Raw genomic sequence first — 21,239 nt, forward strand, 5'->3', positions numbered from 1 at the left:
AAGTTCAGATGCCTCAAAATGCTTGGATTCCTCTCAAAATTTTTTCTTAGCTGTATAAATCTACCACCCAGCTGTCATCCTCTGAGGAATTAGCAAAAAAGTGTATTTATAAGACAAATCATTTGGCTGATGAAGAGAAATATGCTAGCAATATTTTTTTGATTCACATTTGAAAGTAGAATATTTCTTCCATTTCAGTCAGAAGTCAGGGCTGCAAGTAGGTTCTTTCCAGCAAACTTACAAAAGCCTTTTTCTTTCTGCAGGCATTTAGCCACACCACCGTGGTCTGTGATCTTGTCAGTTCTCATAAGCTACTAACACCAATGGTAACAAAATACTTTCCCTAGTTATGGGATGTACATTTCCATGAATTGGTTTGGTTCATCTCATACATGAAGTGTCAAATTTTTTTTTTTTTTTTAAATTTTGAAAGCATGAAGAACATTGGAAGAATTTTGAGCAGTTTTCTCCCTACTAAAAGCTAGTCATATGAGTAGAAGCTGTATCTTAGAAGCAATTCAGTAATGGCAAAAACCTATTTGGCAAAGATGTAGCCTGAAGGACTGGTAGCCCCTCTCTCTGTGTCTGTCCTGACGTAAGCTGAATAAATGAGACAGGATGAGGCCCAAAGCATGTAAATGAGCTAGTATTTCATGGTACAAAATTGTGCCTTTTCTGCAACATAATCCAGCATCTGGGGTAATAACACCAGAAAGGACAAACTAAATGTGAACTCTCTCTCCTTTGCTACATAAGCAATTATCATTCAGGTGGATTTAAAAGGGCTTTACAGCTTAGCTCCCTTATACAATGTGTTAATTCTCCCACCACTGAAAGCCAGCCACTTCTGGCCTGAAACATGGCATCAGTTCAACAGTGTGTAGCAGCAAGCTGCAGCATGGCAGCCACTGAGCACAGCAAACATCTCCATCTGAAGATGCCCAGAGAACAGAAAGAGGGAGAAATGAAATTGCTGAGTGTGTACCCAGAGAGGACTTGCAACTCAAGGTGACTTGTAGCAAAAATTACCTGGGGTGGTTAGCAGTCAGTGATTGGGATGAGCTGGAACCTGAGCCTGGCTAAGAAGGCAGCACAGCTATTCTTTGGCACTCCCTGGCACTGCAGCATGGCAGAGTAGCACTCTCAGCAGAAAAAGAAAAAAACTTCAATATGTCGCCAGCACTGCTAGCAAGAGCAGCTGAGATGTCTCCTCTTAAATAGACCTTGCAAACATAAGTAGAGCTGAGCATCTGAGTTCCCCTGACAATTCTTATTTTCATTTAGTAATATTTCAGTTGGTAATACTTCTTTGAATAGTTAGGGTTTTAGAGAGAGATGCAGTTGCTGCTCTGTTGCAATAGGTCTCTCTTCCTGTGAAAGCAAAGCATTATGAATGCAAGAGACTTTTCTAACTAACACTGTTGAGAGGATGGAAGTTCTGGTGGGAAAACTTCCAAGTGAAACTTTAGCTTCACTCAACTGGAGTGGCACAGGCTCTGTACTAACAGCACCTTTTTTGCACCCCCCCCACCCCCATTTTTTTTTTATTTAAACCACAAACTTCCTCGTGTCACAGCTCTGTGCAAATATTTCCCATATGTCAGCTGGCTGATCCAGTAATCACTTAGGGCTGGAGTGTACATTACACAAGTGGCAGCACGCACACAAATATCTGGCTTGTACGAATCCATAATTCAGTGAGATTTAACTATGGTGAATTGAACTGGCTTTAAATTAAAAACTTTCTTTTAATAGCTGTGTAGATTCAGTGCTAGAAGGCCTATTATTCTGTCTCCCACTTTATCCCTAGCCAATGCAGAATGTCTCGCTTGTGTTTTAATGGTGCCTCTCTTGCTGTTTGCTTTCTCAATCTACTTTCATTTCTACCCAGTGTGCTGTCATTATGCCATGAAGTAGATTCTTTGGGTAGGAAACTGTCTTTTTTGAAAATCTAGAGTGTGCACAGCATTTTGTAAATTAATTAATAGAGTATGCTATTGTTTATTTTATATCCATAATACTGCTGTTGAGCAGTTGACTGTAATATTTCTGACAGGGTAATAGTCCGAGAGTATTTTGATTTTAGGGAATTCTGGGAGGCTTTAAGTTAATCTTTTCATTCAGAATGTTAGGAGTGCACTTCTTAGCACAACACTGTCTGAGTGTATGCTGGTGTTCATAGGAGGCAGAAGAAATAGAATAGTGCAGGGAACATGGATTTCTGTGACTTTAAAACCAAAAGCTTTTCAGAAAAGAATGCTTTCAACAGCCTTGACTACAAGTTTCCCTCTCTGCTCATGTGTGTGTGACTGCACAGGCCTCCTCTGGTTCCCAGCAGTGACTGTGTTGTGTAGGGCTGGTGGGCTGGGCGAGCTGATGGCTGGCTCCAGGCTGTGGTGAGGAGGTGGAGGAGCTCCTGCTCCAAACTTCACAATCTGAGGAGCAAGAGCTCTTGCTGATGGAGTCACCTTCTCTCAGCTCATGACCACTTTTAGTGTTACTGTCTCTGCACATGCAAAGATTTAGAAGTATCTTTGCACACAGTTTTACTGACCAGTCTTTACACTGGCTGTGAGGGTTCCTGTGCAATGCTTGCCCCCTTTCCCTCTTTCCTCTCCTTGGTGTCCTATGTTTTGTAGGTTTTCGCACTTCCAATTTCTTTTATTTTATCTTACTTTACCTCCTTTTTTACAAATTTCTTTTACTGCTGTCTCCCTCTTTTATTTCCCAACATTTTTTTGTACTATAAGTAGACATTCTACAAGAATGCTGTGGAAAAATAGAATAAAAATGGTTTCTACATTGGAGAGTTAATGGACGTATTTGTCCTTTGTCCTTCTTTCACAGTTGTATTGATCACAAAAGCATATATTTTGCCCTGAACAATACTATGAGTGGACACAGCCTACAGCTTATCATGAGGAGATTCAGTCACAAGGACTGAAGAACATGTTGGGTTATAGGTGGCAATGAAGAGGTTGTAAATGCCACATTTTAGTTGCATTGCTTGGCTACCATTTTTATGAGCCTTTCTTTTCTTCTTTCTATTTTTCTTTGTTTCTGGAAGTGAAAAAGGTGCAAGCATTCGGTTTTTACTTGATTGTATAAAAGAATCCATCAGTGGAGGTAAATTCTAACCTCATCTTCAAGATTTATGAGGAAGAATTCCAAGCCTAAGAGGAAACATGGTAGAATTTTCACATTTTCAGTCACACTTGATATGAATTGGCTGAGTGTGATCCTGACAAGAACACCCACCCACATTGACCTCAACATGATGTGCATTTCTGACTAAGTACGCAGATGCCTGCAGTCTTTCCTCCTCTGGAGACTGCCACAATCCAAGGAGTTAGTGGAATTGGCTCAGATAAGGATCACCTAAGCCAAGCTGGCTGGTACCAGTAGACAAGGCTTGTATTGTACATCCTCCAGGAAGATTTATGGGTAGCTCTGGAGCTTCTTCGGGGATGATTCTGAGTTCAAGGGACTTTTAAAGCATGTTTTAAAGTGGAAGTGTGGTGTGATTTTCTTGGGGTGGAGAGAAGAGCCATCACAGAAGACAGTAGTCCTTGATCATGCATGAAGGTGCAAACAGTTTTTCCCTGCACCTGCTGGAATAAAACTGGTCTTAGATTTTTTTTTTTTTCAAAGTTTATCTTAATTTAATTTGTAGCAGCTCTGCAGAAATCACATAAGAAAAATCAGTCTCATTGCCTTCAGTTGTAAGGTGAAGAAGCAGAGCAATTCTTTACCACATTTTCTATAGCTCAGAATTATTTGTTATAGCAATTATTTTTGGGAGTTCAGAGTAATTTTAGGATCTTTTTATTTTCTGGCAAAAACCTACAAAGATAAAAATGGCTCTTGCCACACTGCTACAGTGGCAACCACTGCAAAGCAAAGTGCTCCCTTGAGGTGTTAAACTCAGCAGTTTCCCACTGAGCCCTGGTCCAGCTGTGGAAGGAGGAGGAATAAAAGCTGATATGAGCTGGATTTATGCTGATGTATGAGGTGAGTGTAGGTTTTTGCTTAGAAGCTGCTAGAAGGTCATGGTGTTTTACCAACTGAGATTTATACATTTGAAAATGAACCTCCAAATGGGAATGTTTCCAAACTCTAATAAAGCAGAGCTATGCTTATACACTGACCTTGGCAAGCCTGCAGGTAAGTTCCACAACTTCTACCACCTTATAAACACTAAGATGGGTTATACAGAAAAAACTATAGAGGCTCTATTTAGAGACTTATGGTAGCAAGTAGGCAGAAAAACTTCAAAACCACCAATTTAATTTATTGAAGGTCTCAACAGGAATATATAGGAAAAAATTCTATCTTCCACTGCAAATATTCCCACAGCAACCCAATCTACCTGCCAAGAGTACCCAAAATTTAGGGCAAAGGGTGGGGGAACATTGTTAAACCTATTCAATAATACCACTAAACAAAACTTGAAGGATGAGCATGAACCTGGATCTGTATTTTACCTGATTACCTCAGCAAGGACGCCTATGGCTGAGAGGTTTTTCAATCTGGAGTCTTCTATTTATGTAGTTGTATATCATGGTTGTAGACAAAACAAGAGAACACCCACTGGGACTAAGGCACATTTTTTAAAGTTTTCCAGCCTGTCCCTGGTTTTCATAAAGGTTCTTAAAATTTCCTTTTGTGGAGCCAAATTGGGAAAACATGGGTGAGATCAAGAAGTTGTTCCTAGTTCCAACTAAAATGCTGGTAATGCCAGTTAAAGGTTCAAGATCTCCACTTCCAGAGTGACAGAGCATGACAAAAAAAAGTCTTAGGCCAGAACTGGAGTCTGGACCAGTCCAGGGCACAAATTAGAACAGTCTGAGGAAATGGCAACTTGCACCAGCATCCTCCCAGCTTGCCAATGCAACAGGGCACCATGGCTCTCCCTGTGCTGACTCTCTGCCACTCCTGAAATCTAGGAATTTCTTAAGGCAAATTTATGCTGCCTTTGCTTTATTAGCATAAAAAGGCCATATTGGATGATGCAATTATTTACTTATACAGTTCCAGAAAATGATGGGAACCACAGCCCTCACACACAGTTGAAATAATTTTGTATTAAGCCATCATTAGGTTTTTCATTAAATAATTTTTTTTGCTGCCACATGTGCAGTGGGATTGAGCGCACCCTTAGCAGGTTTGCCAATAACACCCATCTGTGTGGTGGAATTGACACACTGGACTGTAAGGGTGCTATCCAGAGGGGTCTTGACAAGCTTGAGAGCTGGGCCCATGTGAACCTCATGAAGTTCAATAAGGCCAAGTGTGAGGTCCTGCACCTCAGGGCAATCCCAAGCACAAATACTGGCTGGGTGGAGAACAGATAGACTGCAGCTCTGAGGAGATGAACTCAGGGGTGTTGGCTGATGAGAAGCTCAACATGACCCGGCAATGTGCACTCACAGCCCAGAAAGCCAACCAAATCCTGGGCTGCATTAAAAGGTGTGTGACCAGCCAGGCAAGGGAGGGGATTCTGCTCTTCTGCTCGGCTCTGGTGAGACCCCATCTGCAGTGCTGCATCCAGCTCTGGGGTCCCCGGCACAGGAAGGACATGGTCCTGCTGGGGTGAGCCCAGAGGAGGCCACCAAGATGATCAGAAGGATGGAACACCTCTCCTATGACAGGCTGAGACAGTTGAGGCCTGGTCAGCCTGGAGAAGGGAAGGCTCCAGGAAGATTTAGAGCCCCTTCTAATACCTAAAGGGAGTTTGTAAAAATGCTGAAGAGGGGCTGTTTACAAGGCCACGCAGGGATAAGAGAAGATGTAATGGCTTTAAGCTGACAGAGGGAAGGCTTAGATTGGATATTAGGAAGAAATTATTTACTGTGATGGCGAGGCATTGGAAAAAGTTATGCAGGGAAGTTGTGGATGCCCCATCCCTGGAAGTGTTCAAGGCCAGGCTGGAGGGAGTTTTGATCTAGAGGAAGATGTCCCTGCATATAACAGCGTTGGAATTAGATGATTTTTTAAGGTCCCTTCCAACACAACCCTTTCAGTGATTTTATGTTTGGTTTTTTTATTTCCTTTGCATTGCCTTTCCAGGATCAGAAAAAGGAAAATCATATTTCACAGCAGTCAAAAAAATAGTGCTCTAAATCTTAGTATATCTTGTGGTATGTTGTGTTTATAGACTTTGTACGCAAAAGATGTACCTATACCTCTGACGTATTTCAATGTGAAAGTTCTAAAAGGGCTCTTTGAAATAGCTAGGTGTTGGTAATGTGTCTAGTGTGTTTGCATGCAGCCTTTTGCTATAAAAAAACCTGAAGAGCTGCCCCCTTCATGGCCTTTTAGGTTCTATTTTCCAGAGACATAAAATACTCTAGCACGAATAAGAGGTAGAGTGCACAATATGATGTGAATAAACACGTGTACTCTTTGGAGCTGCCAGCACGTTCTGCCTTAGCAGAGCTGCTGAAGGGATGGGATTATGAGCAGGGTCCCAAACTATTATTTGTTTTTTTCCCCTAATTTTTCCTTACTGTTTTTTAAAAGTTATTTTTGTTTTCTTTTTAACTTAGTTAAGTGTGCAAGGTGTTGCTCTCCAGCTTAGTCTATAGTGTGTAGTTCTGACAAAATGGTTTATGCTTTAGGGCTGGGTTTTGTTTCTAGGAGTGTATTTCACTATGCAAAACTGATTTGGTTTGTGGAGTCTTGCCAGTGCTACCAATAAAGTGGACTCTCACCTAACATAAACTTTTTAGGACTTATCCTACATCTGCAGTTCACAATTTGTGGAACACACAACCCATGTGCTGGAGGATGTATGGAACTCCCAGCTGGTTTCATTAGTGTAGGTTTCCAGTTGTGTGTTGGAGATCTACTTTTGTCCATGTTGCGCAATGTTTTTGCAATGATTTTGGCTCTTCTAACATTAAGGCTTTTAAATGGTGGAATTTATGCTTGATTATACTAATAGAAAAAAAAGCACTTTCTTTTTTTTTTTCCAAGAGTCATATTATTGGTCTTGTAAAGGAAGCATCATTCACCAGATATTGATCCCTCTCCTCTGGTTAGAAGGGCTGGCCTTCCACTTCCATGAAACAGTATCTGGCACAGCAAATAGAAACGTTTTGCATTTAAATGTAATTGGTCTCTCATGAAAACAGAAAATAGTACAAAAATGTATGCCTTTATTCCATACCTTTTAATAGAAAAGACTCAGTTTGGTGTGTGTGTGTTTTTTAAAAAAATTTTCTTTAACTAATAAAGCCAACTTTGACTAGAACATCTTACCTTATTCTAATGCTCACTTCAATCTTGCTGACTGTATTGACTTTTTATTTTGGACTCAAACCCAAATATGTATTTTTTCCAAACTGTGTCAATGTAAGCCCATAAATTGGGTGGCCGTAAGTCAGCATCAGTGCATGCCAGATGAGGCATCCTGGGACTGTGGTATGCATCAGTACTGGCCTGAGTTTGTCCCTCTCTGGAGGCAGGGCCTGCCAGGTGCACTGCAGTCAGAGCTCTCCTGTGACACTCTCATGACTGTGTCAGGCAGATGAATTGAATCTGGGATGCTTCTACAAGAACACCAGGGAGGTAAATGGGTTATTTAGCTAACGTGTCAAGGCTGACCTCATAGCATAGAGGATGCAGTGCTCTGAACAACAGCTTGGCAATTTGGGTACTTAAAGCCAGACAAGGTTGTTTTTCAGGATATTTCAGCCCAATTTCAGGATATTCTTTCAGCCCAATTCCCAGACCACTGCTCATACACATGCCTTCCTAATCTGTAACACAGGCAAAATCTGCATAACCAGCAGGACTGTTTTGTGAAAGGAAGAGTAGAGGGAACTGGAGACTACAATATTACATCTCACTTTTGGTGATTTATTTAATTTTTATTTCCTCTCTGCTATACCTTTTTTCTGGAATTTGATGTAGTTTTTGTCTTTCTCTATATTTTAAATTTATTAAAACTCATTCTTATTATTACCTTATTATTAACTTATTATTCATGTGCAAGAGTCTTTGCACATTATTTTCTCTCACTTTCACAAAATCAATGATTCTTGACCAGTACAGAATTTTATACATCTGCTGTTATATTATCTTTTTAATGTATTTAAAACAGCAAGGCATAGTGTATTGTCAACAATTAATTTTGTAAGTCAGTTTGAATTTACGCTTAGAACGCACAAACAAAGGGGCAGCAGCTTTGAACTGTGGCTCAATGCAGAACCACATACACTAAAAATTCTGGAGCTACTTCTGTCGCTCTAGACATCCACTGTGATTATAGTTCACTGAATATACAAATACCACATTGATAAACTGAACATTTGACACCCTGGAGCTAAAGCGCCCCACAGTTGTCATACTTTCCATCAGTTTTGTCACTTTTCTTTCTGATACACTACAAAATCTTTATATATGTTTGAATACACTATCTGTAGAAATACACTTTTATCTTGGAAGACAGGTATTCTAAAACTGAGAAGGCTAATTGCTTGTGTCTTTGGAGATTAGGGAAACCCTTTTCTCAAAGGATGTATCTACATTAGTAATTTAATGTTCTGGAAGAGTGCTTGTGGTGCAGAGGAACACTTTTCCTGAATGTCGTATATGCAAGGTTGTGCTAGGAACTGAAACTCAGTAGTCTATGATTGGGCACAAAACCTGTTGTATACTGCTTGTATTACATCTACAGAAGTCACCATGCATCGGACTTCTGAAACAATAAGTTTAAAAACTTCAGTGAGAGCTAATTAGTTTACTATTAATGAATAATTAAAAACACTGGGAAAGACTGAAAAAGTATTTTCAGCACTGATGAATGAAGTATAGGATATCTTGGTGAAGCCATTTGGAAATCTGCAACACAAGTTCCTTGGGAGTAAAAAAAATATTTCCACCCTTATCATATGTCTGGAATGTCATATCTAAATGTTCTTAATCTTTCTGACAAAATTGTAGAGAGATTAGAAAGGAGGCATTTGAGGTGGGTAGGGGGTGCTTTATGAAAAAGAATCATGGGGCAGGTTGAAGCTGTGGATGTGTCAGAAAGTTAAGATCCCTGACTGGGAAGCTGCTACTCAAACTTTATAATGAGGTTCCTTTTCCCTGTCCTGACCTCTCACCCCAAGTTTGGCATTTGGCTTTATAGCACACTGGTCAGTTTTTAGTCAGCATTTCCTCAAATGTTTATGGCTCTACTTTAAAGGTGGAATTCTCATCCTGAAGATGATAATCCTTCATCATGTAAAATGACCATGCTGTAATAAGATCTTCTTGCAGGGTACAAATGTGTTATTAGGTGTCAGTCTGCAGGCTCGGGTCATCCGCCAGCTGTTACACTGCACAGGTTGTATTTTTTTGCAACATTTGGTGGAACATTTCAGGACTGTGGGATTATCTGAACCAGATGTGAAAAGGCATCTCCCTGACACAAGTGTGCAATTAGTCATAAGTGATTACCCATGACCCCTTATGTGCAAGGGGAGAGAAACTTAGGGTTAACTGCTGTCTGCACCTTACTGAAGAGGGCTATAAAAGTGCCTCTCTTTTACTTCTCAGACTGAAGCCAATTTTCTGCTTGTTCTTGCTTCTGAGATTTTTTTTGCAGGGACACGTAATCCAGGAGAAACTTAGAAATCTGAGTCCTACTTGGAAAATTGTAACAGAACATCACTGAGAAAAAGACATGAGTCCTAGTTTTTCTGTACCTTTCTCTGCTGTTTGTGGTTACAAAGTCCGTGTAAGATCACAGTCTCTTCCCAGTGAATGGACTGATACATTGGTCCAAGAGAAAGAAGCAAACTGAGGATGTCCCTCTGACTAGATAACCTTTCTCTTTTATATGGAGCAAGACTTCGAGTTACTTCTGCTCAAAACAGCTCCACTAACATAACAAAGGGAGAAATATGAGTCTCATGGGGCTTTACCTGTAAACATTTACACCTTGAGTCCCTCTGGAAATGGTTAAGTAGTAAGCCCAATTTCCAGACCACTGCTCAAATGCCATTTCTAAGAGCTAAAACAGCTTACTCAGTGGCTGGGTAGGTCCAAGTGGCAGTTCTATCCCTGTGTATCTGTAGGGTACCAAGTACACTGGACTTCCTATATCTGCTGTATGTTTGTTGACATAATTGAGTAGATGAGTTTATAAGAACTTGAAAACCCTTGTAGAAATCTACTTACATAGTTGTGATGGCATAGGGAGCAGTGTGAAGCCTTTTACTATTTAGAGACAAATGGAAATCAAATGCTTTTGGCAAGCTACATGTTAACTTACGTTCTTTAGCTGATTAATGATTTCCCTTTGTTGGACTGAGGTTCATCTTTACCTTTATCCAGTGTGACTTTCCCCCTTGCTTTCCCTCAGTTATGTTTGTAGGCTATAAATTGGTCAAGGGTCTACATTTATTTATGAAAGAAAGGGCCACATCTCAGGCACAGTAAAAGAAAAGGTAGCTGGTGCTACATTGACTTTGAGCAGCAGGTGGAGACAGAAACCCCCACAGGTTGCAAGATGTTGTCATAGAAGGTAGAAGTAGTCAAGGATGTCTAAATCGAATTGTGTTCTACAATAGCTACACAATTCTCTTCAGCCAAAATTGCCTCAGGCTTATCAACACTGAGCCTTATTTGTTAGTTCCCATCCATGTCTTTAACACAGTCAGTGCAGAATGGAGGGATGTGGGGAAATTGAGTGGTACCATCTGCTTCCTGAGACATTGTGTGAAAGCAGAGTTGCTCCCTGACCCTTTCAGAGAACCTGTGGATGAGGAGCCTGGGACAAAATATGTCTGACATGAGGTGCCTCACAGCAAGTACAACAATTGCCTCTGGCTGGCTTTGGGAAAGGAACAGACCTTCACAGTTTTCCCTGTGGTTCATAACCTGCCTAACAGCCCTGCAGTTCTCAGAAGAACTCCTTGATGCAGCACTAGACTTTCACCCACAGCTATGGGTGGATAGATGATAGAGGATAGATGCCAACAGATCGTATCATCATATCATCACATATCATATCTATCTCCTACCCTATTCAGGTCAGTAACATGTGGTCAATCCGGCCATGCAAGATTTGTCTCATCACAGCTACTTCTGTGAACAGTGGAAATTTGGATTGTCTGAATGAAGTGATTGTTTCTTAACCATAGGGCCTTTATGGGAAATCAAAAGCCTTCCTTCCCTCAATGAGGTATTTAAAAGCTTTTAAAATACCTCTCTACCTCTTCTCCTCCATCAGAGCTGGGTATAAACCACAGTGTGGCCAGTGAAATCTTCCAGACAGTTTTGGTTTCCCTGAGTTAGCCAGGCTCAGACAAAGAAGCTTTGGCATTTTTCCCCTAGAGAAATTTTCTTTCCCTTCAGCAGTGGTTGGTTCTTTCTGAATCTGCCTGATTTTAAGTAAGAAACATCTCAGTTTAGATTTAAGCCTTTCATCATCTTCTTTGAAGGGCTTTTTTCCCTCTCAAGAGCTTATCATCGAGGCTGGTCTGCACGTAACACATTTACTTCTGGGTTTTTGAGCACTGCCTGCACTGTAAAATTTAATGGACATCAAGGGAAGAATATTTGTTGGTCAAACAATGATTTTTCAAGATTTATAGTTTCTATCACTCATGGTTATGACCTTGCCCTCCATCCCAGGCACCCCTCTCAGCATGCAACTGAATTTTTCCGTTTCATGGTACACTTGAAGTTTTTCAGAATTCAGTATTCATACCAAGTCTTGACAAAGTGTTGACTGTTCACTGAATGTTCAGATAAATATTAGACCCCACCATTGCCCTCCAGGTGGAGAAAAAAAAAATCAAAACAACCTTTGGAGGTAAGGTCAACTCCATCCAATGCTCCCTTGTTAGCTGTGACAGTTCTGTCCTGACTGTGCACATGCAGGTCCTTACCTTTCTCTCTGCAGCCGCAGAGCTCAGGGTACAACCTGAGCAGGGGATGGGCAGAGGGTTGCTGACCCCTGTACGTGGACCTGATCTCTGGGCAGAAAGTGAGATGCTGTTCCAGCAGTAAGGGATTAGCATGAGTGAACGAGAGCCTGACTGCAATTTCCCTTTGGCAGCTAAGGTACATGCTTAACTTTGAAGGTGGAAGCCAGGACATGGAAGCAGAGCAGCCCTTTCGCCTCCTCGCAGTGTGATATGTGCTGAAGTCTTGTGGGATCAGCACTCTTGTTTGGATTTCTGAATTCCTGCCAGATCAGGGCATTTAGTTTGGACCATAAGAGAAGTAGAAGCTGTTCACAGGGCTTGGGTCCAAATTTCCACACCATCTGTTGTGTTTGTAGATCAGTGTGGAGGTTTGAGCCTTCCATAAAAATAGAGGGAAAAGAAAGTGATGTTTAATAAGGGAATTAAATAAAGAGGAAAAACATGGAATGAACTGAAAAATTGTCCATCCATGTTCTTGGGCATCATAAATTAGGAAGGGAGTAGCACTAAGCAGGGAAAAGGACAGGTATGGGAAAATGGAAGTAAAGGTAAATAAAGGTAAAATGAAGTCAGTTTTCAGTGGTATAATAAAGGTGAAAGTGACCAAGTCTTGATTACTCACCTGGAGTTTAAAGTTATGACTAATGTCCTCTTCGGCAACTTCTGCCTGCAAGTTCTTGAGACAGAGATAGGAAATGGGAATGTGGCAGTTCTGAGACCCTGGTCTTGAACCAAAACAATGTCAACAGCTCCTGTAATTACCAGTTTGAGCCCTTTGTGTGTCTGGTTGGAGAAAATCAGAATAGGTCTAATGGGAAGAACATTATATTTCAGTGACGGGGCTCACCTATACAAACAAAAAATATTGATAATAAATCTTTTCATGGTTAATTAACATTAGAAATTGCAGATATAGGAAGAAATGCAATATAGTAATGTTTAATTGGAGAAAATATTATCTCTGATGCCCTTTTGAATCTCGTTGCAGGAAATTACTTTCAGATGAAATTACCATACCAATTATTTCAACTGGAAAATAGCTTTAAGAAGAACGGCCTGGTATTTCATAATAAAGATAGCATAAATTTTACAGTAAAGCTTAATAGTGAAAAAAGGGAAGAAATTAATGGAAACATCTATATGTCATTGCATAAAAGCCAAATCAGAAGCAGAGTCATGGCTTTCCTTCTGAACACCACTTCCTTAATTGAAGTGATTTTCACTGTCTTTCCTAAAAACTAGAAACGTGCTTCAAAATTTTAAGTTGCCAGTGTGGAAATGAGAGGTTTAAACCCCCATTAAAGCCGCATTAATACAAAAGAACAAGTAATATTTTGTGCTGTCAAACCACAGAATGTGAATGATGACTGAAACACCTGGCACTGTCCCTTTAACTCAAGTCCTGCCACATCTGAAAGTGTAGGGTGTTTTTATTTTCCTATCTTGGGGCTGCTGCTTCTACCTTCCTCTCTCATTCATGTGAGTTTATTTTCCATTCTGTTTTTGTTGTTTAGGTAGGTGCAGTAATGCCATTCCCAGGGCAGCATTGGGAAGCACTGACTTCCTTTCTGGAATAGGAAAGCAAAAGTTATTTCAAAGCTGAAATCTGATTATGCAGAGTACCCTGCATTTGGGGCAAATTTTTGTGAGGCTAAACATAAAACACTACCCATGTACATTTCCTCCAATGGCCAAGGAGAGATATATATTAAACAATCTGATCTGTAATCCTTGGTATTAGATTATTTATTTGTTTTGGGCAATGAGGAATGTTATTTGATCTTTTACTCACTGCCATTTGTCTTGCAGTCTACACTGCAGATGCACCAGGAAAAGATTATGTTCCATCATCTCCCAAATAGGCTTTTTGTTTGTTTGTCATGGCTTTTGTACAGCTTTTAAGCCTGAATTTCTTTGTGGGCTTAGGTAAATTTCTGTTCTCCTTGAAGCTAAAGAATACAGTAACCTGCTTAAAAGAATCAAGCTATGAAAACACCTTTTTCTTGTGCACTGGTAAATCCACAAGATATTTAGGAGCATGGTATCTAAATGGATAGACACACACATTTGGATGACAATAAAAATAACTTGATAAAAGATTAAATGAGTGTAAAATATTGAAATAAGACCTTTAAAATGTTCTTTGGAACTCCTCAATGCAGGATTTAGAAATTTTATTAAATAAACTCAGTAATGAAGGCACACATCTGGCTTTCTGAAAGTGATAGCACTTAAAAAATAATGTTGTTTTTCTCTGTTGAAAGCATTTAATACTCTCCCTTACATCTTCTTCAACTTTAACTCATTAATCCTTGCAACACTTCCCCGAAGGAAAAGAATATTACTAACATTTTATATGTAGAAATATGACACAGGAAGATATTAAGGCCTGGGCTCATAAGGGAATTTCATGGCATGAATCCTCCAATAATGCTGATACCAGAGGGCTTTGGATGACTATATGCCTGGGAGCTTCCATAATCTGCACTAAAATTCTTTTGCTCCAGAAAACACCATTAGCCTGCTCAGGGAGGAGATTGAATCTGGGATTGCAGAGATGTCAGATTAGTGCTGTAGCCACTGGGCAGCCTTTCTGTGTGCTGCCTTCTCATCTGCCCACCTCTCAGCTCTCACAGACTCATGGAATGCCTCCATGGTGAGGTGGTACCAGCAGGATGAGACCTTTTAGCTACTTGTACATTCAGGGCAGTTCTAGTCAGCGACTTGACTTTGCAAACAAGGATCTATAGCAGGTACCTGACGTCCAGTTTTTACCAAAATTTATGGCAGGAGACCTAAGAGCAATATGGAGCATTAGCTGTGTGACAAGATTCAAATGCTGACTGCTGATGAGTTACCTATCCTTTTCTCAAACAGCTTTTTGAGTCTCTTGTCCCTGTGCTGTCCACAAAATCAAATGTAAGTCAGATGGTTAAACTGTGCCTAAAACAAATTTTCTTTTAATTTCCTTCTCAAATTTTCCTTTATCTCCACATTTTGTGTGTGAAAGCTGTCAGTTGCATTTTACTCCTTTGCTCTGCTAGATTGTCACCTTAAAAATTACATAAATTCTACAGTTCCTCAATTCATTGCTAGGGAAGCATAGGAAAGATGTTATTTTGGATTAGAAATCCCAACTGAAGCAACACCATTTAATTGTTTACTTAGATTAAGCTAAAAACATTTGTCATTAAGAGCGCAAGAGGTAATTTCCTGCCAGAACACCCAAACCTTTGACATTTTTCCTTCAAAAAGCTTTAAATGTGTAGTAGAGTATCAAAGCCTTTTCCCTGCCATCATCAGAAAAGGTCAATGGTTTCTGACAGATGCATATTAAGCCTGGCTTAATTATGACTGAGTGCCACAAAGTTTTATAACATCTGTTATCCAGTGACTAAAGAGTGTCTATAATTCTATTTTTTTTAAAGGACTAGCAGATGAAAATGACAATTTCAGTTGGGAAATCTGAACTGGCAGAAGAAAAAAAAGTCCTTTTTTCCTGGAATATTTCTAGTAATTGCTATAATTTTGAAGCAACTCAAACATTAAAAATTCCCACACGTGGCCTTGACAAGGTCAGTGAGGCCTCAGTAACTTTTATGTTTCCTGCATGATCCCTGCAGGTTAAAGAGAGGGCCTCACTGAAAGGAGGCCAGCCTGTGGAATAAAAGCTTTCTATAGGCCTGAGGAGCAGCTGTTCCTGGGCTGCTATAACCACTCTCCAAAAAGCCCATTTGCACAATTCAAGCAAAAATCTACCTGCTAGATCATTAAAATGTCAGATTGCCCAGGTCATATAAACCATTTCACAAATAAATACCCTTGCTTGGGCTCCAGCACTCAAGAGGCTGGGTGGGACTGCCCTCCTTGGGCACAGCTTATAGCCATGTCTGTTTTAGGTTGCTATTGACAATAATTCTACTTAAACAACTTTTATGTAAAATATATAGTAGTCAAAAAATCTGAATTGAACTTAATGGAGTCCTTGCTGCCTTTTTTTTTTTTAAGAAAAACTGTTTGTGTTAAAGCCATGTATTTTACTTTCATTAATTATTTTTTTGTTTGGTTTTGTTTTGTTTTATTTCATATATTCCTTATTCTTTTAGGAGAACTGTAGTTTCAGGCAAAGATACTGATGTGTTGGTGTTTTGGGCACCACAGTATAAGATATAAAGGTATTAGAAGCAAAGCCCATTCAGCAGATTTCTCATGGTCTGTAACACTTGGACAGTTTATAATTCATGTGTCTTTTTACACTAAGCATGCTCAAGTCTCAGAACTTCTGGCCAGTATTTGGTGCTGAGGCCTCAGGACTGTGTCCTTTCTGACCTCAGTGATTCTATGATTCTGTGATGAGTACAAGACAGCTAGGATTTCCCAACTTGTTTCCATTTCTGACCTTGTTCAGACCAGTCTGTACCTGAGCAACTCATTTGAACTCCAAGACCCGTGTTTGTCTACTCCAGCTCTAAACACCTAAACAAGGAACCTAAATTAGGAGCCTGGGCACCCATGAGTTTTTCAACTCTTAGTTTAGAGACAGCACAGACAGGACAGCTGAACCAGGTCTTTAAGGTTTGGAAATACATACATCTCAAAATGCCCAAGGTTCATTTGGGCTGCTCCTATATAAACTTCTGATACTTTAATCCCAGAACAGTGGCCTATGTTTGGCTTTCTCTGAACTTGAAGCTAGGAATCCTTATGAGATCAAGTTTTTACTTCACTGTTCTTCTGTGGAAATTTCTCTGAGTTTTCTCTGTGCATTTCTGAGTTAATGTTAACAATTGTAAACAGAATCCCAATCTAAAAGCAATAATAGGATCTGACACTCTGCACATACTTCAAGATTTGGGAGATGGAAACTTTTCTGTTGAATAGAAATGCACATTTATTACTCAGCAAATCACAAGTAATTTTTCTAAGTGGCAAGTTCAGGAGCTAAGAACTAATGGAGTGACATGTGAAGGAAATTACAGACCATTTTAGAACTGCTGGACAATTAATCAGATCTTGCTTCATTTGTCATGTATGTACAAAAGCTGCTATACATTATTATGCCCATGCTGTTCTGCACTAGAGTGCCCTAAGTGGGGATGACTTTGATTAGTTCCTTTTTCTGACAGACAAATACTGAGCTGCTACTTAGTTTGAATAGTTTTCTTATTCATACAGGTCTCTCAGTAGCTCTAGCTTGAATGAAAATGAAATAGTAGAAAGTTTACTACCAAGTAAAAGGGAATAGGGTTTAGTGAAGAAGCTAAAGGGAATGAAGAGATTAAGATTTACTGCTGACTGGAGAGTTTCTTTAATTTGTCTGAATGATCTTAAAGGATCCCAGATTTAGTACCCCATTTATTTGTTAACCTATTGTATGAAAATTACTATTATATTGTAAGTATTAAATTTAAGTTACTATTTAAATTAAAGGAAACCCTTTATTGAAACTTATTTGTACCTTTTTGATACCATCACAAAGAGCAACCAGGATGCTGTGTACTAAGTGGTTTTGTGAAAATGGTGAGACTGCCAAAGGAGGGCAGACTCTAGGTACTGTTTCTATATCTCTTAGTATTGCCATTTGCTGCAGCACGACCAGCTGAGACGGGATTTTAATGGAAAGACAGGACCATTAATCTCTGCTGTTTTGGCTGGAATTCACTATTAGTAAAAAACAGAAGCACAAGTGTGATATGATGGTGACAGTAACTCGGAAAAAAATAGCTCTTCAATATTTTTATTAATTATGCAAACATTTCCCCAACTATTTGCTTTGGTTTTTGCACTTATTCCTTGTTGTATTTGAACAAGTGTCTGTTATGTTATTGAGAGGATAAACTGGATTTTCACTTGTTTGGTTTTGTTTCATGTTTGAGTCAAGGAAAAGGCTGGAGGTCATGCATATGGCAGGAGTGCATAACCCCTGACTGTAGAAGCTACTGATAGCATCATTTAGCCAGGGTGAGATGCAAATCCTGTTTTGCCTTTGGATGTTGATGAATTCTTGCCCATGTGAAACCTAAAAGAAAGTCCTTACCCACTTAAATGGTGTTGGAGACTTTAGATGTGGGTGGCTGTTAATGATTTCTTTCATCCTTTCTTTTCTCTTGTTTACACTTCTGTACATTTTTGTTTCTACTGGCAGTGTTGAGCAGCTGATTTTCAGTATGACCATTTTTATTTCAGAAAACTGTTATCTATGAGTGGCATAAGAGTGAAATAATACGTCATGCTACAGGTGGCATGGGCTATGTATGTCAGGCCTCTATTCTTAGGACCAGGGTCAAAATTGAGGGTGTAGATTAATTGTGTAACAAGGTGTCAGAAAATATTCCACAAATAAACAGAACATGGTTAACTCAACACTTTGAATTTGTAGAAAGTCTAAATTATATCCTTAAAATAACATGATTATTACTAAGTTCTAGCCTGAAGCTAAACTGGGGTTCTACTTTGAATGAAGGAGCTCCCAACTGGCAGGAACTTAAAAGGTAACTTAATATGCTCCACTAGTAGAAATATAACAGACTGCTTACTGGGATATGTTTAAGAAACAGAATGTAGAATATTTTTCTGATCTCACTGATATGTATTTCTACAAATAACACCAGAGAGAAGTGAAATCTGGTTTATGGTTCACAAGAAATCAACTGGACAAAACCTGAGTTTCAGTTTGAGCAGTTCTACATACCCAGAGACTCCCAGCAGAATCTTTAAAAATAAGCATATATTTCCCCAATGACATCATATTTTTGTTATCTGCTTTGTACCATAGCAGTTTTTTAAAAATAAGACAAAGAGAGCTACAGAAAAGTTAGACACCATAACATTTCAGTTTGGTTTTGTTTATTCCTATGACTGTGTTTAAAATATTTTGATTAAGTAATGGTGTAGTTAAAAAACAGAAATGGTGAGTACTTCCAGGGCTGAAAACCATGTAAACTAGTGCAGAAACTGGACTTAATTTTTTTTTTTTTTTTTTTTTTTTACAGATTATAGATAATAGATCCATATACCTGATCACTATTTAAGGGGAACTAGCAAATACAGACAGACCTTTTAGTTCCAAGTTAAATTTTTAGTTTTATTTTTACTTCTGTTTTTGGGACATTAAGGTTGTCTCTGTTTATTTAGTACAGTTGGTGAAACAAGAAAATAGAAGGCAAAAATAAAGAAATTGTGTGTGGTAAATAGTGTATTTCATGTGAAGTAGCAGATAAATAATTTAGGGTTTTAATGGTCCTATCTAATATTTAGAGCCTGTATGTGCGTTTATAGATTCCCTTCGTGGTCAGTAAAGGCTTTGCTTCAGCAATGTCTATGGGTTTGCTAAGTTTATCCATAAAAAGCACATGTGAAGGTAAAAGGTCAGCTCCAGTGTGAGTTGAACCTTACTGTTCTATGGCTGATGGGCAGGGGCAGCTCCTTTAATTTAAGGTGTATCCTGTTTCTAATAAAAATCTGCATGAAAATCTGTGAATGAGATTTGGTATCAGTGTATAAATAACAGGTTTTCCTGTGGTTTAGCTTTTCCTTCTCAATTGCCAAAAAAATGTTAGAGTGTTCTGAATGATTCAGTTTCAAAATTTATTTAAAAAAAACACATTAGAAACATGATCATAAAAATGCCTGTACCTATTTCTTCTGGCTTGGAGCATTTTGTTCCTTTTTAGGATGCTTTTAAAAGGGAACTAGATGGACATAATGGGACTAAATATACCTGAGAAGAGATGCATCTATAGTGTAGAGCACAATGAAACCTTGCTTTGAGCTTGTATGAAGAGATGTTGGTATAGAGAGAAATACAAAAATGCTGTCTAGAGCCCTCCAGCTCTGTATGGGCCATCATGATTTGTGACATTCACAAGGATCAGTTTCACAGCTGATGCAAAGACACTACATAACTCATCCATGTCCAGATGTACGTTAGCCCAGGATCCCAGCTTTTGTTTGCAATATTACCATAATTTCAATTGCTTCTGCTCTGATAGCATCAGCTCATGCAAATCAGCCTCCTGTCCTTGTTGTCAGCATAACTGAAGTTATACTAGCTGGTGTCACCTGAGACTCCATTATGAACTGGGTGGAACTTCAATAATTTTACCCTCTGTGTATGCTAAATGCTACTACCACAGTCTACCAAGGATCAGGTCAGTTTAAATGAAATTTGTACTTGGAACATCTAAATCATAATTCTCTGCCTAGCCCCAAGCAGAAATTATTCATCTGTCAATATCCTTCCTTGCAAAACAGATTGAAGGCAGTGTTTAGGAGAGGCATTAGTGGTTTCCAGAGGCAGATTTGCATTTGGATCCAAAGGTTTTAGAAGGTACTTGCAGATGCTGCATGAAGGAGCAATGTACAAGATTCGAGAATATTTCCCATGACTTTACAGGTTGCATCTTCATTTTTGTATCAGCTTGTGCAAAAGGAAAACCCAAGTAAGCTCAACAGGAACTGCAAGAGCAAAGTTAATGTCAGAATTTTCCTGGTATGAGCACAGTTTATAGTGTTATAGAGAGAACAAGGGAAAATAGAGAGACAGATGGAGCAAACCTTAAAACAGTAATCACTGCTGTCCCAATGATTCAGTCCAGGCCATCCACCGACATAACACTGTATTTCCATCCACTGCTTTCCTTGGAAGTTGTGCTTGGCATGACTGCACTTTTAAGAGCATTTGGACAAATAAATAACATCCCTCTTCGTTATTTATTTGCCTTAAAATTTTAATCAGTATTTGTATAATCAGTAGTAATTTACTACGTTCCTATTCAAAGAAATTGGCACAGTGTTTATACATATTCACCCAATGTAGCAGTTATATTTAAGTACTGGGTTCTAAATACACATAAATTCAGCAATTATCACTGGAACAAATTTTAGACTTTGAAGAGAATTATACGAGGAGGAGGTTTCTGTAGTTGAAACTGGAAAAACAAACTCAATTTGCCCAGCTGAGGAATCTGACTGTGACTTTTATGCACATGCATTTGGTGTTTGATTTTTGAATGAAAAATGTATAAAATTTTAGGAAGGCTTTCAAGTGACAAAACGCAGGGCTTCTCTCAGCTGCATGCAAGTGCACTGTTTGGGTTGTGAGGTTACAAAATATGCCTTTCCGTTTGATTGATTTTTCTTCTAAATAAAACAGCCAAAACAAATACTAAATCAAATGCTGATAGTATTTTAGCCTTGATTTTTGTCCTGGGCTTAGTAGGTGTGGGTATCCTTGGCTGTGGTGTGCGAGGGTCTTTGTTAAATCTTTCTAATCCGGTTTGTGAGGAGGAGCTTATTCACCTGGGCTGGAGC

The sequence above is a fragment of the Coloeus monedula genome (assembly GCF_965178545.1).
Source record: "Coloeus monedula genome assembly, chromosome: 5".
Taxonomy (NCBI): Eukaryota; Metazoa; Chordata; class Aves; order Passeriformes; family Corvidae; genus Coloeus; species Coloeus monedula.